Source organism: Rutidosis leptorrhynchoides, chromosome 7 (assembly GCF_046630445.1).
Source record: "Rutidosis leptorrhynchoides isolate AG116_Rl617_1_P2 chromosome 7, CSIRO_AGI_Rlap_v1, whole genome shotgun sequence".
Classification (NCBI taxonomy): domain Eukaryota; kingdom Viridiplantae; phylum Streptophyta; class Magnoliopsida; order Asterales; family Asteraceae; genus Rutidosis; species Rutidosis leptorrhynchoides.
Genome location: NC_092339.1, coordinates 369,888,189 through 369,915,066, shown reverse-complemented (window position 1 = coordinate 369,915,066; position 26,878 = coordinate 369,888,189).

Here is a 26,878-nt window from a genome sequence, read left to right as displayed (position 1 = left end):
AGAGATTTTTGTGCTAAATTAAGTTGTCCATTGACGCCTTTGGATAGTAAATTTTTACTCGAATTAGCAAATGGTAAATTAATTTCAGCAGATAATATATGTCGGAATCGAGAAATTAAACTGGTTAGCGAAACATTTAAGATTGATTTGATACCAGTAGAGTTAGGGAGTTTTGATGTGATAATCGGTATGGACTGGTTGAAAGAAGTGAAAGCAGAGATCGTTTGTTACAAAAATGCAATTCGCATTATACGAGAAAAAGGAAAACCCTTAATGGTGTACGGAGAAAAGGGCAACACGAAGCTACATCTTATTAGTAATTTGAAGGCACAAAAACTAATAAGAAAAGGTTGCTATGCTGTTCTAGCACACGTCGAGAAAGTACAAACTGAAGAAAAGAGCATCAATGATGTTCCCGTCGCAAAAGAATTTCCCGATGTATTTCCGAAAGAATTACCGGGATTACCCCCACATCGATCCGTTGAATTTCAAATAGATCTTGTACCAGGAGCTGCACCAATAGCTCGTGCTCCTTACAGACTCGCACCCAGCGAGATGAAAGAACTGCAAAGCCAATTACAAGAACTTTTAGAGCGTGGTTTCATTCGACCAAGCACATCACCGTGGGGAGCTCCTGTTTTGTTTGTCAAGAAGAAAGATGGTACATTCAGGTTGTGTATCGACTACCGAGAGTTGAACAAACTTACCATCAAGAACCGCTACCCACTACCGAGAATCGACGACTTATTTGATCAACTACAAGGCTCGTCTGTTTATTCAAAGATTGACTTACGTTCCGGGTATCATCAAATGCGGGTGAAAGAAGATGATATTCCAAAGACTGCTTTCAGAACACGTTACGGTCATTACGAGTTTATGGTCATGCCATTTGGTTTAACTAATGCACCAGCTGTGTTCATGGACCTTATGAACCGAGTGTGTGGACCATACCTTGACAAGTTTGTCATTGTTTTCATTGATGACATACTTATTTACTCAAAGAATGACCAAGAACACGGTGAACATTTGAGAAAGGTGTTAGAAGTATTGAGGAAGGAAGAATTGTACGCTAAGTTTTCAAAGTGTGCATTTTGGTTGGAAGAAGTTCAATTCCTCGGTCACATAGTGAACAAAGAAGGTATTAAGGTGGATCCGGCAAAGATAGAAACTGTTGAAAAGTGGGAAACCCCGAAAACTCCGAAACACATACGCCAGTTTTTAGGACTAGCTGGTTACTACAGAAGGTTCATCCAAGACTTTTCCAGAATAGCAAAACCCTTGACTGCATTAACGCATAAAGGGAAGAAATTTGAATGGAATGATGAACAAGAGAAAGCGTTTCAGTTATTGAAGAAAAAGCTAACTACGGCACCTATATTGTCATTGCCTGAAGGGAATGATGATTTTGTGATTTATTGTGACGCATCAAAGCAAGGTCTCGGTTGTGTATTAATGCAACGAACGAAGGTGATTGCTTATGCGTCTAGACAATTGAAGATTCACGAACAAAATTATACGACGCATGATTTGGAATTAGGCGCGGTTGTTTTTGCATTAAAGACTTGGAGGCACTACTTATATGGGGTCAAAAGTATTATATATACCGACCACAAAAGTCTTCAACACATATTTAATCAGAAACAACTGAATATGAGGCAGCGTAGGTGGATTGAATTATTGAATGATTACGACTTTGAGATTCGTTACCACCCGGGAAAGGCAAATGTGGTAGCCGATGCCTTGAGCAGGAAGGACAGAGAACCCATTCGAGTAAAATCTATGAATATAATGATTCATAATAACCTTACTACTCAAATAAAGGAGGCGCAACAAGGAGTTTTAAAAGAAGGAAATTTAAAGGATGAAATACCCAAAGGATCGGAGAAGCATCTTAATATTCGGGAAGACGGAACCCGGTATAGGGCTGAAAGGATTTGGGTACCAAGATTTGGAGATATGAGAGAAATGGTACTTAGAGAAGCTCATAAAACCAGATACTCAATACATCCTGGAACGGGGAAGATGTACAAGGATCTCAAGAAACATTTTTGGTGGCCGGGTATGAAAGCCGATGTTGCTAAATATGTAGGAGAATGTTTGACGTGTTCTAAGGTCAAAGCTGAGCATCAGAAACCATCAGGTCTACTTCAACAACCCGAAATCCCAGAATGGAAATGGGAAAACATTACCATGGATTTCATCACTAAATTGCCAAGGACTGCAAGTGGTTTTGATACTATTTGGGTAATAGTTGATCGTCTCACCAAATCATCACACTTTCTGCCAATAAGAGAAGATGACAAGATGGAGAAGTTAGCACGACTGTATTTGAAGGAAGTCGTCTCCAGACATGGAATACCAATCTCTATTATCTCTGATAGGGATGGCAGATTTATTTCAAGATTCTGGCAGACATTACAGCAAGCATTAGGAACTCGTCTAGACATGAGTACTGCCTATCATCCACAAACTGATGGGCAGAGCGAAAGGACGATACAAACGCTTGAAGACATGCTACGAGCATGTGTTATTGATTTCGGAAACAGTTGGGATCGACATCTACCGTTAGCAGAATTTTCCTACAACAACAGCTACCATTCAAGCATTGAGATGGCGCCGTTTGAAGCACTTTATGGTAGAAAGTGTAGGTCTCCGATTTGTTGGAGTGAAGTGGGGGATAGACAGATTACGGGTCCAGAGATTATACAAGAAACTACCGAGAAGATCATCCAAATTCAACAACGGTTGAAAACCGCCCAAAGTCGACAAAAGAGCTACGCTGACATTAAAAGAAAAGATATAGAATTTGAAATTGGAGAGATGGTCATGCTTAAAGTTGCACCTTGGAAAGGCGTTGTTCGATTTGGTAAACGAGGGAAATTAAATCCAAGGTATATTGGACCATTCAAGATTATTGATCGTGTCGGACCAGTAGCTTACCGACTTGAGTTACCTCAACAACTCGCGGCTGTACATAACACTTTCCACGTCTCGAATTTGAAGAAATGTTTTGCTAAAGAAGATCTCACTATTCCGTTAGATGAAATCCAAATCAATGAAAAACTCCAATTCATCGAAGAACCCGTCGAAATAATGGATCGTGAGGTTAAAAGACTTAAGCAAAACAAGATACCAATTGTTAAGGTTCGATGGAATGCTCGTAGAGGACCCGAGTTCACCTGGGAGCGTGTAGATCAGATGAAGAAGAAATACCCGCATCTATTTCCAGAAGATTCGTCAACACCTTCAACAGCTTAAAATTTCGGGACGAAATTTATTTAACGGGTAGGTACTGTAGTGACCCGAACTTTTCCATGTTTATATATATTAATTGAGATTGATATTTACATGATTAAATGTTTCCAACATGTTAAGCAATCAAACTTGTTAAGACTTGATTAATTGAAATATGTTTCATATAGACAATTGACCACCCAAGTTGACCGGCGATTCACGAACGTTAAAACTTGTAAAAACGACATGATGATATATATATGGATATACATATGGTTAACATGAGATTATGATAAGTCAGTATCTCCATAAGTATATTAACAATGAGTTATATACATATAAACAAGACTACTAACTTAAGGATTTCGAAACGAGACATATATGTAACGATTATCGTTGTAACGACATTTAAATGTATATATATCATATTAAGATATATTAATATATCATAATATCATGATAATATAATAATTTAACATCTCATTAGATATAATAAACAATGGGTTAACAACATTAATTGAGATCGTTAACTTAAAGGTTTCAAAACAACACTTACATGTAACGACTAACGATGACTTAACGACTCCGTTAAAATGTATATACATGTAGTGTATTTAGATGTATTAAAATACTTTTGGAAGACTTAAAGACATATATCAAAACACTCATACTTAACGAAAATGGTTACAGTTACTTTCCCATTCTTTTCTTTCATCAAGAATTCTAGTCGTATTCTTACCCGTATTATACACAGCTTCAAAACGTACTTACTATGGGTATATACCAATAGGAACTAGCATGGGATTCCACTCTTGATTATGTCATGTATGACTAATCAATTTTAACTTCTACCATGAGCTAGTCAACTAACTAGAACTCCTTTTAACCCCACTCACCACTCACCAATTAACACTCATCATTCACTCCATTTCACTTCCAAATCTCTTTCTAATTCTCTCTCAACACACCCACACTATTATGAACGTATTTTTCCAGTAGTTAATCATCATCTTCATCAAAAATCACTTCAAGAATCGAGCTATAATCATCATAGGAAGAACATTTCAAGAATACTTCAAAAATCCCTTCAAGTTTACTAATTTACTTCCAAGCTTTCTAATCCATTCCAAGTAATCATCTAAGATCAAGAAACCTTTGTTATATACAGTAGGTTATCTTTCTTATTCAAGGTAATATTCATATTCAAACTTTGATTCAATTTCTATAACTATAAACTATCTTAATTCGAGCAAAAATCTTACTTGAACTTGTTTTTGTGTCATGATCCTACTTCAAGAACTTTCAAGCCATCCAAGATCCTTTGAAGCTAGATCATTTCTTGTCACTTCCAGTAGGTTTACCTACTAAACTTGAGGTAGTAATGATGTTCATAACATCATTCGATTCATATATATAAAACTATCTTATTCGAAGGTTTAAACTCGTAATCACTAGAACATAGTTTAGTTAATTCTAAACTTGTTCGCAAACAAAAGTTAATCCTTCTAACTTGACTTTTAAAATTAACTAAACACATGTTCTATATCTATATGATATGCTAACTTAATGATTTAAAACCTGGAAACACGAAAAACACCGTAAAACCGGATTTACGCCGTCGTAGTAACACCGCGGGCTGTTTTGGGTTAGTTAATTAAAAACTATGATAAACTTTGATTTAAAAGTTGTTATTCTGAGAAAATGATTTTTATTATGAACATGAAACTATATCCAAAAATTATGGTTAAACTCAAAGTGGAAGTATGTTTTCTAAAATGGTCATCTAGACGTCGTTCTTTCGACTGAAATGACTACCTTTACAAAAACGACTTGTAACTTATTTTTCCGACTATAAACCTATACTTTTTCTGTTTAGATTCATAAAATACAGTTCAATATGAAACCATAGCAATTTGATTCACTCAAAACGGATTTAAAATGAAGAAGTTATGGGTAAAACAAGATTGGATAATTTTTCTCATTTTAGCTACGTGAAAATTGGTAACAAATCCATTCCAACCATAACTTAATCAACTTGTATTGTATATTATGTAATCTTGAGATACCATAGACACGTATACAATGTTTCGACCTATCATGTCGACACATCTATATATATTTCGGAACAACCATAGACACTCTATATGTGAATGTTGGAGTTAGCTATACAGGGTTGAGGTTGATTCCAAAATATATATAGTTTGAGTTGTGATCAATACTGAGATACGTATACACTGGGTCGTGGATTGATTCAAGATAATATTTATCGATTTATTTCTGTACATCTAACTGTGGACAACTAGTTGTAGGTTACTAACGAGGACAGCTGACTTAATAAACTTAAAACATCAAAATATATTAAAAGTGTTGTAAATATATTTTGAACATACTTTAATATATATGTATATATTGTTATAGGTTCGTGAATCAACAGTGGCCAAGTCTTACTTCTCGACGAAGTAAAAATCTGTGAAAGTGAGTTATAGTCCCACTTTTAAAATCTAATATTTTTGGGATGAGAATACATGCAGGTTTTATAAATGATTTACAAAATAGACACAAGTACGTGAAACTACATTCTATGGTTGAATTATCAAAATCGAATATGCCCCTTTTTATTAAGTCTGGTAATCTAAGAATTAGGGAACAGACACCCTAATTGGCGCGAATCCTAAAGATAGATCTATTGGGCTTAACAAACCCCATCCAAAGTACCGGATGCTTTAGTACTTCGAAATTTATATCATATCCGAAGGGTGTCCCGGAATGATGGGGATATTCTTATATATGCATCTCGTTAATGTCGGTTACCAGGTGTTCACCATATGAATGATTTTTATCTCTATGTATGGGATGTGTATTGAAATATGAAATCTTGTGGTCTATTATTATGATTTGATATATATAGGTTAAACCTATAACTCACCAACATTTTTGTTGACGTTTTAAGCATGTTTATTCTCAGGTGATTATTAAGAGCTTCCGCTGTTGCATACTTAAATAAGGACAAGATTTGGAGTCCATGCTTGTATGATATTGTGTAAAAACTGCATTCAAGAAACTTATTTTTTTGTAACATATTTGTATTGTAAACCATTATGTAATGGTCGTGTGTAAACAGGATATTTTAGATTATCATTATTTGATAATCTACGTAAAGCTTTTTAAACCTTTATTGATGAAATAAAGGTTATGGTTTGTTTAAAAATGAATGCAGTCTTTGAAAAATGTCTCATATAGAGGTCAAAACCTCGCAACGAAATCAATTAATATGGAACGTTTTTAATCAATAAGAACGGGACATTTCATTAATCACTATGAAGTTTGCAACAAAGGTCAAACTTCCCACGTTAACAAGTAAATTATTTGCTATTCCAACCGGGTGCTTAATGGTTTGGTCAAATGATTGAACACCTATTTTGGTTGGTTTTAATTTACCCATGCCTAATCTTTTGTATAAGGAAAGAGGCATAATATTTGCACTTGCTCCTAAATCTGCGAGTCCATTATATACAGCACCATCATTAAGTAAGCAAGAAATGATAAATTCACCCGGGTCTCCTGCTTTAGTAAGTCGAGTTGGTTTGTAAACCTTTTTCGGGTGTTCTTTCCTTGGTTCTTTCATTTCTATTTGAATTTCTTGTTCACATTTTTCTTCGTTTCTTGGAATGGGAGGTTTGTATAGGAATTCTTCTTCATCACTCGAATTTGAATCCTCCCTATATTCCAGTTTTGATTTTTCATATGTTGTTGATAACATATTTATGTTTTCATTTTGAAGGTTTTCTTGGGTGGTGAAATTATGATTAACTTCATTGTCAACTTCCATCGGACCATGTATGTAATGTTTAACTCTGTGACCATTAACTTTAAATTCAATCCCATTTGAATTTATCAATTCTATCGTTCCGTATGGGAAAACTCTTTTGACTATGAATGGCCAAGACCATCTTGATTTCAATTTTCCAGGAAATAGCTTGAATCGTGAATTGAAAAGAAGAACTCTGTCTCCTTCTTTAAATTCTTTTGAACTTCTGATTCTTTTATCATGCCATTTCTTCGTTCTTTCTTTATAGATTAACGAATTTTCGTATGCTTCATGTCTTAATTCTTCTAATTCGTTTAGTTGACTTAATCGTAAACGTCCAGCTTCATGTAAATCAAGATTACATGTCTTCAAAGCCCAAAATGCTTTGTGTTCAATTTCTACTGGAAGATGACATGCTTTTCCATAAACAAGTCTAAAAGGTGTGGTTCCAATTGGAGTTTTGTAGGCTGTTCTAAAAGCCCAGAGTGCATCCTCCAATTTAATGGACCATTCCTTTGGATTTGATCCTACGGTTTTCTCTAGAATATGTTTTAAAGCTCGGTTGGTATTTTCAACTTGTCCACTTGTTTGTGGATGATATGCGGTGGAGATTTTATGAGTTACTCCATATCTTTTAAGAACTTTCTCAAGTTGATTATTACAGAAATGAGTACCCCGATCACTTATTAAAGCTTTCGGTGTTCCAAACCTTGCAAAAAGACGTTTTAAAAAGTTGACTACAACTCGTGCATCGTTAGTTGGGAGAGCTTGTGCTTCCGCCCATTTAGATACATAATCAATGGCTACGAGTATATATAGATTATTATGAGATTTTGGAAATGGACCCATAAAGTCAATACCCCAAATGTCAAATACTTCACATACTTGGATGACATTTTATGGCATTTCATCACGTTGACTTATTTTTCCGGCCCTTTGACAAGCATCACAGGATTTGCAAAGTAGGTGTGCGTCTTTTTAAATTGTAGGCCAATAGAATCCAGCATCATAAACTTCTCTTGCTGTTAGTTGAGGCCCATAATGCCCTCCTGTTGGTCCTGTGTGACAATGGTTTAATATTTTACTAGCTTCATCTCCAAATACATATCGGCGTATTATTCCATCGGGACAACTTTTAAACGGATGTGGATCTTCCCAAAAATAGTGTTTTATATCACTGAAGAATTTCTTTCATTTTTGGTACGATAATCCTTCCTCAAGAAATCCACAAACTAAGTAGTTTGCATAGTCTGCAAACCATGGTATTTCTTTATAATCTATCGTCAATAGATATTCATCAGGAAAGTTGTCTTGTATGGCTGATTCATTTAGAACTTCTAATTCGGGATTTTCAAGACGAGAAAGATGATCAGCGGCGAGATTTTCTGCTCCTCTTTTATCTCGGATTTCAATATCAAACTCTTGTAAGAGTAAGATCCAACGGATTAATCTTGGTTTAGCATCTTGTTTTGAAAATAGGTATCTAAGAGCAGAATGGTCGGTATAGACCACCGTTTTTGCTAGAACGAGATATGAACGAAATTTGTCAAAAGCAAAGACAATAGCAAGGAGTTCTTTTTCAGTAGTTGTATAGTTCGTTTGTGCTCCTTGTAACGTCTTACTAGCATAATATATAGGTTGAAATCGTTTTTCAATCCTTTGTCCTAAAACGGCTCCCATTGCAAAATCACTTGCATCGCACATTAGTTCAAATGGTAGATTCCAATTTGGTGTTATCATGATCGGCGCATTAGTGAGTTTCTCTTTAAGAATATTAAAAGATTTGATACACTCATCTGAAAAGATGAATGGAGCATCCTTTTCTAGGAGTTTATTCATAGGAGTGGCAATTTTAGAAAAATCTTTTATGAAACGTCGGTAAAAACCAGCATGCCCTAGAAAACTCCTAACTCCTCTAACATTGGTGGGATGTGGAAGTTTAGCAATTACATCTACTTTAGCTCTATCCACTTCAATTCCTTCTTTTGAAATTTTATGACCAAGAACGATGCCTTCTTTAACCATGAAATGGCATTTCTCCCAATTAAGAACTAGATTTGATTGTTCGCATCTAATTAGCATTCATTCCAGATTAACTAGACATGATTCAAATGTATCACCGAAGACTGAAAAGTCATCCATGAAAACTTCCATGCATTCTTCTATCATGTCGTGAAAAATCGCCATCATACACCTTTGAAAGGTTGCAGGGGCGTTGCAAAGTCCAAATGGCATGCGTTTGTAAGCAAAAGTACCATAAGGGCACGTGAATGTGGTTTTCTCTTGATCTTCGGGTGCTATTGGAATTTGAAAATATCCGGAAAATCCATCTAGGAAACAATAGTAACTATTTCCAGCTAATCTTTCCAACATTTCATCTATGAAAGTTAAGGGAAAGTGATCTTTTCTGGTGGCGTCATTTAATTTTCTATAATCAATACATACACGCCATCCTGTTACAGTCCTAGTAGGAATAAGCTCATTTTTCTCATTTGTAATGACAGTCATGCCACCCTTCTTAGGCACGCATTGAACTGGGTTTACCCATGGACTATCAGAGATTGGATAAATTAGACCTGCGTCTAGCAGTTTAATAATCTCTTTCTTAACTACATCTTGCATATTAGGATTTAGTCTTCGTTGGCGTTGCACATACGTTTTATGACCTTCTTCCATAAGGATTTTATGTGTGCAATACGAAGGACTTATTCCTTTAATATCATGAATCTTCCATGCAATGGCTGGTTTATGAGCTTTCAACACAGAAATGAGTTGTGATTTCTCATTTTCAGTAAGAGAAGACGATATTATTACAGGTAATTCAGATTCACCATGTAAATAAGCGTATTCCAAATGGTTTGGAAGTGGCTTTAACTCTAATTTCGGAGGTTCTTCTATCGATGATTTATATCGATATCTGTCTTCTTCTTTTAGCATTTGAATTTCTTCTGTTGTTGGTTCATATCCATTAGCTATAAGTGTAGCTAACATTTCAGCTTCATCAATTGGTTCATTACCTTCTCCTAAAGAACATTCTCCTGTTCCTTGTAATTCTGGAAATTCTTCTAATAATTCTGCATGTGCATCTATAGTTTGAATATAATAACATGTATCGTCTGCAGATTGTGGTTGTTGCATTGCTCTATCAACTGAAAAGGTAACACTCTCATCCTCTATACTTAGGGTCAATTTCTTACCGAACACGTCTATCATTGCTTTAGCCGTGTTTAAGAATGGTCTTCCTAATATGAGAGGAACTTGAGAATCTTCTTCCATGTCCAGAACAACAAAATCTACTGGAAATACTAAAGTAGCAACTTTAACTAGCATGTTCTCCATTATCCCTCTAGGATATTTTATTGATCTATCGGCTAGTTGTATGCTTATTCTTGTTGGTTTCAATTCTCCAAGGTCTAGTTTAGTGTATAGTGAATACGGCATTAGATTTATACTAGCACCTAAGTCAGTCAATGCTTCTATTGAACTAAGACTACCCAGAAAACATGGAATTGTGAAACTTCCTGGATCAGATAGTTTTTCTGGTATCTTATTCAACAGCACTGCTGAACAATTAGCATTCATAGTAACAGCCGAGAGTTCTTCCATTTTCTTTCTATTTGAGATTAGATCTTTCAAGAATTTAGCATATCTAGGCATTCCTGAAATCACATCAATGAAAGGAAGATTTACATTTATCTGTTTAAACATATCCAAGAATTTGGATTGCTCGGCTTCAAGTTTCTCTTTCTTCATTTTACTTGGGTAAGGAAGTGGTGGTTGGTATGGTTTAACATAAGGTTTATCCTTAGCTGTGTTATCTTCATTAACCTTCTCAACTACCGGTTCTGTTTCCTTATCTTGTTCAGGTTGTGGTTCTTGTGGAGTAGGAATAGCTTCATCAGAAGTTACGGGTATTTCAGGTGGTTTAAGTGTTGTACCACTTCTTGTGGTAATGGCTTTAGCTGTTTCATTCCGGGGGTTAGCATTTGTATCACTAGGTAGACTTCCCGGTTTTCTTTCACCTATTAACCTTGCTAGGTTACTTACTTCTTGTTCCAGATTTTGAATAGAAGCTTGTTGATTTCTAAATGCTTGAGCATTTTGTTCATTGGTTTATTTTTGAGATGTGAAAAACTGCGTTTGAGTTTCAACTAGCTTCGTCATCATATCTTCTAAATTCGGCTTTTTATCATCGGTTTGTTGTGGTGGTTTGTTTTGAAAATTAGGTCTTTGCTGATTGTAATTATTATTAGATACTTGCTGATTGGTAGGACCTTGTTGGTTGTTGTATGGAATATTTCTGTTATAATTCTGGTTTTGATTGTAAATCGGTCTTGGCGGTTGATAATTATTCTGATAATTATTTCCAGGCCTTTGGTTTATGTATGAAATATTCTCTCTTTGTTCCATTGTTAATTCAATACTGAGACAATCTTTTGTCAAATGTGGTCCTCCACACTGCTCACAACTAATTCGTATTGAGTGAATATCCTTAGTCATCTTTTCCATTCGTCTTTCCACAGCATCTATCTCTGCGGAAATGGAATCTAAGTCATGGCTAGAATCGGCTCTAGCTGCTTTAGACGATCTAATGGTATCTTTTTCTTGGTGCCACTCATGTGAGTGGGAAGCAGTGTTATCAATAATTTTGTAAGCATCAGTTTCGGTTTTCTTCATAATAGAACCACCAGCTGCTATATCTATGTCTTTCCTTGTAGTGATGTCTCATCCTTGGTAGAATATTTGTACTATTTGACAGGTGTCTAAACCATGTTGCGGACATCCTCTTAACAACTTTCCATATCTAGTCCACGCCTCATATAGAGTTTCATTTGGTTTCTGTGTAAACGTAACAATTTCTGCTTGAAGTCTTACGGCTTTAGATGCAGGAAAGAATTGTTTAAGAAATTTGTCAACTAAAACATCCCATGTATCAATCGCCCCTTCAGGTAACGATTACAACCAATCTTTGGCTTCTCCCTTTAAAGTCCAGGGAAATAACATGAGATATATCTGTTCATCCTCCACTTCTCGGATTTTAAATAGTGTGCAGATCCTATTAAAGGTACGTAAATGTTCATTTGGATCTTCCTTCGGCGCACCACTAAATTGGCATTGATTAGTCACCATGTGTAGAATTTGTCCTTTGATTTCATAATCTGGCGCATTAATGTCTGGATGAGTAATTGCGTGACCTTGGCCAGTGCGTTTAGCTCTCATTCGGTCTTCCATACTTAAAGGTTCCAGATTCTCCATAATTGAATTTGTTGAATTGGTATCACTAGATGATTCTGATTTAATGGTTCGTTCCTCAACAATCTCTGTTTGAATGATTGGTGGTTCCGGAGGAAAGTTTAGTGGTTCAGGATCTACGAACCGTTCCTGAATATTCTCCGGATTCTCAATTGTGATGTCGGGTTCAAAAAATGGATTATCGGAAATTTGAACTGAAGTACTTGGTCGACTGGATGACGATTCTAAACAAAAATCAACGGCGGTAATATTTGCTAAATGTCTTGATCTAGTTACAGGTGGTGAACGTACAAAAGGTGGTGAACGTCTTGCTCGGTGCATTCACTGAATATCCTATTAGTTTTTAAAAGGAAAGAAAAATTATAATAAGTTATCCAATCAATAGACTTTTCTGATTTTGCCCACGTTTCGAATAGCCAAAAGATGCAGCAGAGGGGCAGGATTCGTTTGGTCTCAATATAATTGAGGACTGTTTGGCTCCAATAACCCGGTCCACGTACAAATCCAACTATTACTACGAACCAGAAAATTTTTATGTCTATCAATTCAACCACTTAAAATAAATTTTCGTAATTTTAAGAAATTTAGATAAGAAGTAGAATAAAAATCTATGTCCTAAAAACTAGAATAGCGAGAAATAAGAAAGAAAAAGAGTTCGTCGGAAAAAGATTGAAAAAGAAAAATGGTTGAAAAATAAAAGGTGACGGAAAAATAAAAGAAACTTATAAAACTTAAAAATACTTGACTAACCTAACCTTATTACTACAACTAACTTAAAATTATAATCGCAAATTGAGATTACTAATTGGAATGATAATTGATACATAGGTAAAAGTCGTCTAAAAATATTAAAGCTTACAAGTAAAACTATATCCCAAATGAAAATAACTTAAAAAGAAACTAAAACTTAAAAAGGCGTCGCAAAATTCTAAAGCACCTAAATCTTATTCTAAAGAAAAAGCACTTAAGGAATTCTACGGCAAAGACTAAAAATCTATGAGTAAAAATAACTATGGCAAAATCTAAGTTTAAAACTAAGTATGAGCTAAAAATACAAATATTACGCTAAAACAATTAAAAAGGGACAAAATATAAAAATATACAAAAAGTTGTAAAAATTACAATTTTTATAAAAATATTATTTTTATATTATTTATTTTATAAAACTATTAATTTTATAATTTAATTAAACTAATTTACTAAATAAAACAAATTAAATAAAAAGTAAAACTTAAAATAAAACTAATTATAATAATAATAATAATTAGGGTTAAATAATAATAATAATAATTAATTACCCGTAATTAATGCAGAATTAGGGTTCTGTCGCGTGTCAGGTACCCTCCGCGAGTTGCGGTATTCAAGGCATCAAACCCCGCGAGTCGTGGGGTTCCAGTTTTCAACTGACAGGTTATTTAAATTCGACGCGTTTTTCTTTATTTTTTTTTTTTTCTGTTTTTAATTTTTCTGTTTAAAAAAAAAATATGTGTATAATAAAAAGTTATATTTAAAACTTAAATAAATATAATTACTTTATAATTTTATAAATAAAAATCTTAAAACTAGATTTATATATATATTTTTTTGTTTATATGTTTTTAAATAAAAACAAAATACTTAAATAAAACTTATATAAAAATAAAGTAACTTATAAAACTTAAATATTTAACAAAATCTTAAAAATACTTATATTTTTGTTTTTCTTTTTATATTTTCGAATAATTAAAATTTTTTTATTTTTTTTATATTAGCGTTGCGCTTCCGGCGTTTAAGAGTCCCCGGCAGCGGCGCCAAAAATAACTTGATGTCGTGCGAGGTGTATATAAAATAGCTTATATTTTTACAAGGAAATACTATTAAATACGATACATTTTTACACAAGATATTTATTTATTTAGAGAATGGATATACTTAAATCTTGCTACAACACTTATAGGCAGTGTACCTAATCGTACAGTAGTGTAGTTTTTAGTAAGTCCGGTTCGTTCCACAGAGAATCTTTTTAAACAAAGTTTAACGCTATATTAGTTTACTTTTATAAAAATACAAATATATATATAAGTAATATTATTATTATAATTTTACTGTTTAATGACCGGTTTGTTGATTTTAAAACTTTAGTCGCAGTTAAAACCAAATGTAAAATATTAAAAATAAATACAAGACTTAAATTAAAGCGGCAAGTAAATAACGATAAGGAAATTGCGAATAATAAAAATGCGATAAAATAAACTTGCGATAATTAAAAAGTACGATAATTAAAAGTGCAATTAAATACAATAACAATAAAAATGCGATAATTAGAAGTGCAATTAAATATAAAATAAAGGAAATTAAATATGAAATAAAAGAATTATGCTTATTTAAACTTCCGTAATCATGATGTTTGACGTGTTGATTTTAGTTTTATGCCCATGGGTTAATTGTCCTTTGTCCTGGATTATTTAATATGTCCATATGGATTTGTCCATAATAGTCCATCAGTCATAAATATAAAGAGCGAAAGCCTTCGTCAAATTATTCTTATTCCCGAAGTCAAATATTCCAACTAATTGGGGATTCGAATTGTAACAAGGTTTTAATACTTTGTTTAATGAATACACCAGGTTATCGACTGCGTGCAAACCAAGGTTTTACTACTTTGTTAACAATTACACCAATTACCCTTGAATGTAATTCACCCCTGTTTCAACAAGTTTATTAACTATTAATCCAGTTCCGTATCCGGTAAAATGAATAATTATTGGTATTTATAGATATCCCGCCCACCGTACCCAGTCAAGCGTATGTGGTTATATATAAATACGTCAAATTATAAGTTTGTATATTAAATTAACAAGGTATTGTTTAGTTAATATAAAACCCATTAATAGCCCATAGTCTAATTTCCACAAGTGTCGTTCTTTTGTCCAAACCCCAATTATGGTACAAAGCCCAATTACCCAATTTTAGTAATTAGCCTAACATCATGATTACTTCAGTTTAAATAAGCATAATAATAACTTAGCTATGAGACATTAATATAAAAAGGTTGAACATAACTTACAATGATTAAAAATAGCGTAGCGTTACACGGACAGAATTTCGACTTACACCCTTATAACATTCGATAGAGAGATGGATGGACTTTTTGGTGTTTTTTGCGATCAGAATTCGTTTGCTTTTATAGGGATTTTTGACTTTTGGGGCTCCACGACTCGCGGCATTTTTGCCTTCAAACTCCGCGAGTCGCGGAGTTTGAAATTACAACTCAGTCCCTTTGGGAGTCTTTCTTGCCGACGGTTTATAATATATATATAATATATATATATAATTAATATAATTAATTATATATTATATTATATTTATATACATAGTTAACTTGTAATTTTTAGTCCGTTGCGTCGAGCGTTGAGAGTTGACTCTGGTCCCTGTTCCGGATTTTCGAACGTCCTTGCGTACAATTTTATATTTTGTACTTTGCGTTTTGAATCTTGTACTCTTGTAATTTCGAGACGTTTCTTATCAATAATTGGAACCTCTTTGATTGTCTTTTGTATTTTGAGCTTTTTGGTCGTTTGCGTCTTCAATTCGTCGAATCTGTCTTTTGTCTTCACCTTTTATTATTTAAACGAATATCAATTTTAAATAGAACAATTGCAACTAAAAGCTTGTCTTTCTTGAGGAATAATGCTATGAAATATATGTTCGTTTTTAGCATTATCATACATCTTATTAGTAATTTGAAGGCACAAAAACTAATAAGAAAAGGTTGCTATGCTGTTCTAGCACACGTCGAGAAAGTACAAATTGAAGAAAAGAGCATCAATGATGTTCTCATCGCAAAAGAATTTCCCGATGTATTTCCGAAAGAATTACCGGGACTACCTCCACATCGATCTGTTGAATTTCAAATAGATCTTGTACCAGGAGCTGCACCAATAGCTCGTGCTCCTTATAGACTCGCACCCAGCGAGATGAAAGAACTGCAAAGCCAACTGCAAGAACTATTAGAACGTGGTTTCATTTGACCAAGCACATCACCATGGGGAGCTCCTGTTTTGTTTGTCAAGAAGAAGGATGGTACATTTAGGTTGTGTATTGACTACAGAGAGTTGAACAAACTTACCATCAAAAACCGTTATCCACTGCCGAGAATTGACGACTTATTTGATCAACTACAAGGCTCGTCGGTTTATTCAAAGATAGATTTACGTTCTGGATATCATCAAATGCGAGTAAAGGAGGATGATATTCCAAAAACTGCTTTTAGGACGCGTTATGGTCATTACGAGTTTATGGTTATGCCGTTTGGATTGACTAACGCACCAGCTGTGTTCATGGACCTTATGAACCGAGTGTGTGGGCCATATCTTGACAAGTTTGTCATTGTTTTCATCGATGACATACTTATTTACTCAAAGAATGATCAAGAGCACGAAGAACATTTGAGAAAAGTGCTAGAAGTATTGAGGAAAGAAAAACTGTACGCTAAGTTTTCAAAGTGTGCATTTTGGTTGGAAGAAGTTCAATTCCTCGGTCACATAGTGAACAAAGAAGGTATCCAGGTGGACCCGGCAAAGATCGAAACCGTTGAAAAGTGGGAAACCCCAAAAACTCCGAAGCATATACGTCAATTTTTAGGATTGGCTGGTTACTACAGAAGATTCATCCAAGATTTCTCCAAAATAGCAAAACCCTTGACTGCATTAACGCATAAAGGGAAGAAATTTGAATGGAAGGATGAACAAGAAAAGGCGTTTCAATTATTGAAGAAAAAGCTAACTACGGCACCTATATTATCATTGCCTGAAGGGAATGATGATTTTGTGATTTATTGTGACGCATCAAAGCAAGGTCTCGGTTGTGTATTAATGCAACGGACGAAGGTGATTGCTTATGCGTCTAGACAATTGAAGATTCACGAGCAAAATTATACGATGCATGATTTTGCATTAAAGACTTGGAGGCACTACTTATATGGGGTCAAAAGTATTATATATACCGACCACAAAAGTCTTCAACACATATTTAATCAGAAACAACTGAATATGAGGCAGCGTAGGTGGATTGAATTGTTGAACGATTACGACTTTGAGATTCGTTACCACTCGGGGAAGGCAAATGTGGTAGCCGACGCCTTGAGCATAAAGGACAGAGAACCCATTCGAGTAAAATCTATGAATATAATGATTCACACTAACCTTACTACTAAAATAAAGGAGGCGCAACAAGGAGTTTTAAAAGAGGGAAATTTAAAGGATGAAATACCCAAAGGATCGGAGAAGCATCTTAATATTCGGGAAGACGGAACCCGGTATAGGGCTGAAAGAATTTGGGTACCAAAATTTGGAGATATGAGAGAAATGGTACTTAGAGAAGCTCATAAAACCAGATACTCAATACATCCTGGAACGGGGAAGATGTACAAGGATCTTAAGAAACATTTTTGGTGGCCGGGTATGAAAGCCGATGTTACTAAATACGTAGGAGAATGTCTGACGTGTTCTAAGGTCAAAGCTGAGCATCAGAAACCATCAGGTCTACTTCAACAACCCAAAATCCCGGAATGGAAATGGGAAAATATTACCATGGATTTCATCACTAAATTGCCAAGGACTGCAAGTGGTTTTGATACTATTTGGGTAATAGTTGATCGTCTCACCAAATCAGCACACTTCCTGCCAATAAGAGAAGATGACAAGATGGAGAAGTTAGCACGACTGTATTTGAAGGAAGTCGTCTCCAGACATGGAATACCAATCTCTATTATCTCTGATAGGGATGGCAGATTTATTTCAAGATTCTGGCAGACATTACAGCAAGCATTAGGAACTCGTCTAGACATGAGTACTGCCTATCATCCACAAACTGATGGGCAGAGCGAAAGGACGATACAAAAGCTTGAAGATATGCTACGAGCATGTGTTATTGATTTCAGAAACAGTTGGGATCGACACCTACCGTTAGCATAATTTTCCTACAACAACAGCTACCATTCAAGCATTGAGATGGCGCCATTTGAAGCACTTTATGGTAGAAAGTGCAGGTCTCCAATTTGTTGGAGTGAAGTGGGGGATAGACAGATTACGGGTCCTGAGATAATACAAGAAACTACCGAGAAAATCATCCAAATTCAACAAAGATTGAAAACCGCCCAGAGTTGACAAAAGAGCTACGCGGACAGTAAAAGAAAAGATATAGAGTTTGAAATTGGAGAAATGGTCATGCTTAAGGTTTCACCTTGGAAAGGCGTTGTTCGATTTGTTAAACGGGGGAAACTAAATCCAAGGTACATTGGACCATTTAAGATTATAGATCGTGTCGGACCAGTAGCTTACCAACTGGAGCTACCTCAAAAACTCGCGGCTGTACATAACGCTTTCCACGTCTCAAATTTGAAGAAATATTTTACTAAAGAAGATCTCACTATTCCGTTGGACGAAATCCAAATCAATGAAAAACTTTAATTCATTGAAGAACCCGTCGAAATAATGGATAGTGAGGTTAAGAGACTTAAACAAAACAAGATACCGATTGTTAAGGTTCGATGGAATGCTCGTAGAGGACCCGAGTTCACCTGGGAGCGTGTGAAATGTCCCGTTCTTATTGATTAAAAACGTTCCATATTAATTGATTTCGTTGCGAGGTTTTGACCTCTATATGAGACGTTTTTCAAAGACTGCATTCATTTTTAAAACAAACCATAACCTTTATTTCATAGATAAAGGTTTTAAAAAAAACTTTACGTAGATTATCAAATACTGATAATCTAAAATATCCTGTTTACACACGACCATTACATAATGGTTTACAATACAAATATGTTACAACAAAATAAGTTTCTTGAATGCAGTTTTTACACAATATCATACAAGCATGGACTCCAAATCTCGTCCTTATTTAAGTATGCAACAGCGGAAGCTCTTAATAATCACCTGAGAATAAACATGCTTAAAACGTCAACAAAAATGTTGGTGAGTTATAGGTTTAACCTATATATATCAAATCATAATAATAGACCACAAGATTTCATATTTCAATACACATCCCATACATAGAGATAAAAATCATTCATATGGTGAACACCTGGCAACCGACATTAACAAGATGCATATATAAGAATATCCCCATCATTCCGGGACACCCTTCGGATATGATATAAATTTCGAAGTACTAAAGCATCCGGTACTTTGGATGGGGTTTGTTAGGCCCAATAGATCTATCTTTAGGATTCGCGTCAATTAGGGTGTCTGTTCCCTAATTCTTAGATTACCAGACTTAATAAAAAGGGGCATATTCGATTTCGATAATTCAACCATAGAATGTAGTTTCACGTACTTATGTCTATTTTGTAAATCATTTATAAAACCTGCATGTATTCTCATCCCAAAAATATTAGATTTTAAAAGTGGGACTATAACTCACTTTCACAGATTTTTACTTCGTCGGGAAGTAAGACTTGGCCACTGGTTGATTCACGAACCTATAACAATATATACATATATATCAAAGTATGTTCAAAATATATTTACAACACTTTTAATATATTTTGATGTTTTAAGTTTATTAAGTCAGCTGTCCTCGTTAGTAACCTACAACTAGTTGTCCACAGTTAGATGTACAGAAATAAATCGATAAATATTATCTTGAATCAATCCACGACCCAGTGTATACGTATCTCAGTATTGATCACAACTCAAACTATATATATTTTGGAATCAACCTCAACCCTGTATAGCTAACTCCAACATTCACATATATAGTGTCTATGGTTGTTCCGAAATATATATAGATGTGTCGACATGATAGGTCGAAACATTGTATACGTGTCTATGGTATCTCAAGATTACATAATATACAATACAAGTTGATTAAGTTATGGTTGGAATAGATTTGTTACCAATTTTCACGTAGCTAAAATGAGAAAAATTATCCAATCTTGTTTTACCCATAACTTCTTCATTTTAAATCCGTTTTGAGTGAATCAAATTGCTATGGTTTCATATTGAACTCTATTTTATGAATCTAAACAGAAAAAGTATAGGTTTATAGTCCAAAAAATAAGTTACAAGTCGTTTTTATAAAGGTAGTCATTTCAGTCGAAAGAACGACGTCTAGATGACCATTTTAGAAAACATACTTCCACCATAATTTTTGGATATAGTTTCATGTTCATAATAAAAATCATTTTCTCAGAATAACAACTTTTAAATCAAAGTTTATCATAATTTTTAATTAACTAACCCAAAACAGCCCGCGGTGTTACTACGACGGCGTAAATCCGGTTTTACGGTGTTTTTCGTGTTTCCAGGTTTTAAATCATTAAGTTAGCATATCATATAGATATAGAACATGTGTTTAGTTGATTTTAAAATTCAAGTTAGAAGGATTAACTTTTGTTTGCGAACAAGTTTAGAATTAACTAAACTATGTTCTAGTGATTACAAGGTTAAACCTTCGAATAAGATAGCTTTATATGTATGAATCGAATGATGTTATGAACATAATTACTACCTTAATTTCCTTGGATAAACCTACTGGAAAATAGAAAAATGGATCTAGCTTCAATGGATCCTTGGATGGCTCGAAGTTCTTGAAGCAGAATCATGACACGAAAACAAGTTCAAGTAAGATCATCACTTGAAATAAGATTGTTATAGTTATAGAAATTGAACCAAAGTTTGAATATGATTATTACCTTGTATTAGAATGATAACCTACTGTAAGAAACAAAGATTTCTTGAGGTTGGATGATCACCTTACAAGATTGGAAGTGAGCTAGCAAACTTGAAAGTATTCTTGATTTTATGAAACTAGAACTTTTGGAATTTATGAAGAACACTTAGAACTTGAAGATAGAACTTGAGAGAGATCAATTAGATGAAGAAAATTGAAGAATGAAAGTGTTTGTAGGTGTTTTTGGTCGTTGGTGTATGGATTAGATATAAAGGATATGTTATTTTGTTTTCATGTAAATAAGTCATGAATGATTACTCATATTTTTGTAATTTTATGAGATATTTCATGCTAGTTGCCAAATGATGGTTCCCACATGTGTTAGGTGACTCACATGGGCTGCTAAGAGCTGATCATTGGAGTGTATATACTAATAGTACATACATCTAAAAGCTGTGTATTGTACGAGTACGAATACGGGTGCATACGAGTAGAATTGTTGATGAAACTGAACGAGGATGTAATTGTAAGCATTTTTGTTAAGTAGAAGTATTTTGATAAGTGTCTTGAAGTCTTTCAAAAGTGTATGAATACATATTAAAACACTACATGTATATACATTTTAACTGAGTCGTTAAGTCATCGTTAGTCGTTACATGTAAATGTTGTTTTGAAACCTTTAGGTTAACGATCTTGTTAAATGTTGTTAACCCAATGTTTATAATATCAAAAGAGATTTTAAATTATTATATTATCATGATATTATGATGTACGAATATCTCTTAATATGATATATATACATTAAATGTCGTTACAACGATAATCGTTACATATATGTCTCGTTTCAAAATCATTAAGTTAGTAGTCTTGTTTTTACATATGTAGTTCATTGTTAATATACTTAATGATATGTTTACTTATCATAATATCATGTTAACTATATATATAACCATATATATATCATCATATAGTTTTTACAAGTTTTAACGTTCGTGAATCACCGGTCAACTTGGGTGGTCAATTGTCTATATGAAACCTATTTCAATTAATCAAGTCTTAACAAGTTTGATTGCTTAACATGTTGGAAACATTTAATCATGTAAATATCAATCTCAATTAATATATATAAACATGGAAAAGTTCGGGTCACTACAGTACCTACCCGTTAAATAAATTTCATCCCGAAATTTTAAGATGTTGAAGGTGTTGACGAATCTTCTGGAAATAGATGCGGGTATTTCTTCTTCATCTGATCTTCACGCTCCCAGGTGAACTCGGGTCCTCTACGAGCATTCCATCGAACCTTAACAATTGGTATCTTGTTTTGCTTAAGTCTTTTAACCTCACGATCCATTATTTCGACGGGTTCTTCGATGAATTGAAGTTTTTCGTTGATTTGGATTTCATCTAACGGAATAGTGAGATCTTCTTTAGCAAAACATTTCTTTAAATTTGAGACGTGGAAAGTGTTATGTACAGCCGCGAGTTGTTGAGGTAATTCAAGTCGGTAAGCTACTGGTCCGACACGATCAATAATCTTGAATGGTCCAATATACCTTGGATTTAATTTCCCTCGTTTACCAAATCGAACAATGCCTTTCCAAGGTGCAACTTTAAGCATGACCATCTCTCCAATTTCAAATTCTATATCTTTTCTTTTAATGTCAGCGTAGCTCTTTTGTCAACTTTGGGCGGTTTTCAACCGTTGTTGAATTTGGATGATCTTCTCGGTAGTTTCTTGTATAATCTCCGAACCCGTAATCTGTCTATCCCCCACTTCACTCCAACAAATCGGAGACCTGCACTTTCTACCATAAAGTGCTTCAAACGGCGCCATCTCAATGCTTGAATGGTAGCTGTTGTTGTAGGAAAATTCTGCTAACGGTAGATGTCGATCCCAACTGTTTCCGAAATCAATAACACATGCTCGTAGCATGTCTTCAAGCATTTGTATCGTCCTTTCGCTCTGCCCATCAGTTTGTGGATGATAGGCAGTACTCATGTCTAGACGAGTTCCTAATGCTTGCTGTAATGTCTGCCAGAATCTTGAAATAAATCTGCCATCCCTATCAGAGATAATAGAGATTGGTATTCCATGTCTGGAGACGACTTCCTTCAAATACAGTCGTGCTAACTTCTCCATCTTGTCATCTTCTCTTATTGGCAGGAAGTGTGCTGATTTGGTGAGACGATCAACTATTACCCAAATAGTATCAAAACCACTTGCAGTCCTTGGCAATTTAGTGATGAAATCCATGGTAATGTTTTCCCATTTCCATTCCGGGATTTCGGGTTGTTGAAGTAGACCTGATGGTTTCTGATGCTCAGCTTTGACCTTAGAACACGTCAAACATTCTCCTACGTATTTAACAACATCGGCTTTCATACCCGGCCACCAAAAATGTTTCTTGAGATCCTTGTACATCTTCCCCGTTCCAGGATGTATTGAGTATCTGGTTTTATGAGCTTCTCTAAGTACCATTTCTCTCATATCTCCAAATTTTGGTACCCAAATCCTTTCAGCCCTATACCGGGTTCCGTCTTCCCGAATATTAAGATGCTTCTCCGATCCTTTGGGTATTTCATCCTTTAAATTTCCCTCTTTTAAAACTCTTTGTTGCGCCTCCTTTATTTGAGTAGTAATGTTATTATGAATCATTATATTCATAGATTTTACTCGAATGGGTTCTCTGTCCTTCCTGCTCAAGGCATCGGCTACCACATTTGCCTTCCCCGGGTGGTAACGAATCTCAAAGTCGTAATCATTCAATAATTCAATCCACCTACGCTGCCTCATATTCAGTTGTTTCTGATTAAATATGTGTTGAAGACTTTTGTGGTCGGTATATATAATACTTTTGACCCCATATAAGTAGTGTCTCCAAGTCTTTAATGCAAAAACAACCGCGCCTAATTCCAAATCATGCGTCGTATAATTTTGTTCGTGAATCTTCAATTGTCTAGACGCATAAGCAATCACCTTCGTTCGTTGCATTAATACACAACCGAGACCTTGCTTTGATGCGTCACAATAAATCACAAAATCATCATTCCCTTTAGGCAATGACAATATAGGTGCCGTAGTTAGCTTTTTCTTCAATAACTGAAACGCTTTCTCTTGTTCATCATTCCATTCAAATTTCTTCCCTTTATGCGTTAATGCAGTCAAGGGTTTTGCTATTCTGGAAAAGTCTTGGATGAACCTTCTGTAGTAACCAGCTAGTCCTAAAAACTGGCGTATGTGTTTCGGAGTTTTCGGGGTTTCCCACTTTTCAACAGTTTCTATCTTTGCCGGATCCACCTTAATACCTTCTTTGTTCACTATGTGACCGAGGAATTGAACTTCTTCCAACCAAAATGCACACTTTGAAAACTTAGCGTACAATTCTTCCTTCCTCAATACTTCTAACACCTTTCTCAAATGTTCACCGTGTTCTTGGTCATTCTTTGAGTAAATAAGTATGTCATCAATGAAAACAATGACAAACTTGTCAAGGTATGGTCCACACACTCGGTTCATAAGGTCCATGAACACAGCTGGTGCATTAGTTAAACCAAACGGCATGACCATAAACTCGTAATGACCGTAACGTGTTCGAAAAGCAGTCTTTGGAATATCATCTTCTTTCACCCGCATTTGATGATACCCGGAACGTAAGTCAATCTTTGAATAAACAGACGAGCCTTGTAGTTGATCAAATAAGTCGTCGATTCTCGGTAGTGGGTAGCGGTTCTTGATGGTAAGTTTGTTCAACTCTCGGTAGTCAATACACAACCTGAATGTACCATCTTTCTTCTTGACAAACAAAACAGGAGCTCCCCACGGTGATGTGCTTGGTCGAATGAAACCACGCTCTAAAAGTTCTTGTAATTGGCTTTGCAGTTCTTTCATCTCGCTGGGTGCGAGTCTGTAAGGAGCACGAGCTATTGGTGCAGCTCCTGGTACAAGATCTATTTGAAATTCAACGGATCGATGAGGGGGTAATCCCGGTAATTCTTTCAGAAATACATCGGGAAATTCTTTTGCAATGGGAACATCATTGATGCTCTTTTCTTCAGTTTGTACTTTCTCGACGTGTGCTAGAACAGCATAGCAACCTTTTCTTATTAGTTTTTGTGCCTTCAAATTACTAATAAGATGTAGCTTCGTGTTGCCCTTTTCTCCGTACACCATTAAGGGTTTTCCTTTTTCTCGTATAATGCGAATTGCATTTTTGTAACAGACGATCTCTGCTTTCACTTCTTTCAACCAGTCCATACCGATTATCACATCAAAACTCCCTAACTCTACTGGTATCAAATCAATCTTAAATGTTTCGCTAACCAGTTTAATTTCTCGATTCCGACATATATTATCTGCTGAAATTAATTTACCATTTGCTAATTCGAGTAAAAATTTACTATCCAAAGGCGTCAATGGACAACTTAATTTAGCACAAAAATGTCTACTCATATAGCTTCTATCCGCACCCGAATCAAATAAAACGTAAGCAGATTTATTGTCAATAAGAAACGTACCCGTAACAAGCTCCGGGTCTTCCTGTGCCTCTGCCGTATTAATATTGAAAACTCTTCCGCGGCCTTGTCCATTCGTGTTCTCCTGGTTCGGGCAATTTCTAATAATGTGGCCTGGTTTTCCACATTTATAACAAACTACATTGGCATAACTTGCTCCGACACTACTTGCTCCGCCATTACTCGTTCCGACACCATTTGTTCCTTTCGTTCTATTAACCCCTGGTCCGTAGACCTCACACTTCGCTGCGCTATGACCATTTCTTTTACACTTGTTGCAAAATTTGGTGCAGAACCCCGAGTGATTCTTTTCACACCTTTGGCATAGCTGCTTCTGATTGTTGTTGTCGTTGCGGTTATTATTGTTGTTGGGATGATTGTTGTAGTTGCTGTTGTTGTTGTTGTTGTTGTTGGGCCGTTTGTTGTAGTTGCGATTGATGTTGCGATTGTTGGGATAATTGTTGCGATTATTGTTGTAATTGCTGTTGTTGTTGTATTGGTGATTCTTATCACCGTTTTCCTCCCACTTTCTTTTGACTTGCTTCACATTGGCCTCTTCTGCAGTCTGTTCTTTAATTCTTTCTTCAATCTGGTTCACTAGTTTGTGAGCCATTCTACATACCTGTTGTATGGAGGCGGGCTCGTGTGAACTTATATCTTCTTGGATTCTTTCCGGTAATCCTTTCACAAACGCGTCGATCTTCTCTTCCTCATCTTCGAATGCTCCCGGACACAATAGGCACAATTCTGTGAATCGTCTTTCGTACGTGGTAATATCAAATCCTTGGGTTCGTAACCCCCTAAGTTCTGTCTTGAGCTTATTGACCTCGGTTCTGGGACGGTACTTCTCGTTCATCAAGTGCTTGAATGCTGACCACGGTAGTGCGTACGCATCGTCTTGTCCCACTTGCTCAAGATAGGTATTCCACCATGTTAACGCAGAACCTGTGAAGGTATGCGTAGCGTACTTCACTTTGTCCTCTTCAGTACACTTACTTATGGCAAACACCGATTCGACCTTCTCGGTCCACCGTTTCAATCCGATCGGTCCTTCGGTTCCATCAAATTCCAAAGGTTTGCAGGCAGTGAATTCTTTGTAGGTGCATCCTACACGATTTCCTGTACTGCTAGATCCAAGGTTATTGTTGGTATGTAGTGCAGCCTGTACTGCGGCTATGTTTGAAGCTAGAAAAGTACGGAATTCCTCTTCATTCATATTCACGGTGTGTCGAGTAGTCGGTGCCATTTCCTTCAAAATAGTCAAATGGAACAAGTTAATCATATAGAATATTAAGAGTAGTTAATAGTATTTCGTAGCATAATATGAACTCATTTATAAAAGCTTTTTCTTCATATTAGCGTTTTATAAGTTTAAATTCGGGTAGTACCTACCCGTTAAGTTCATACTTA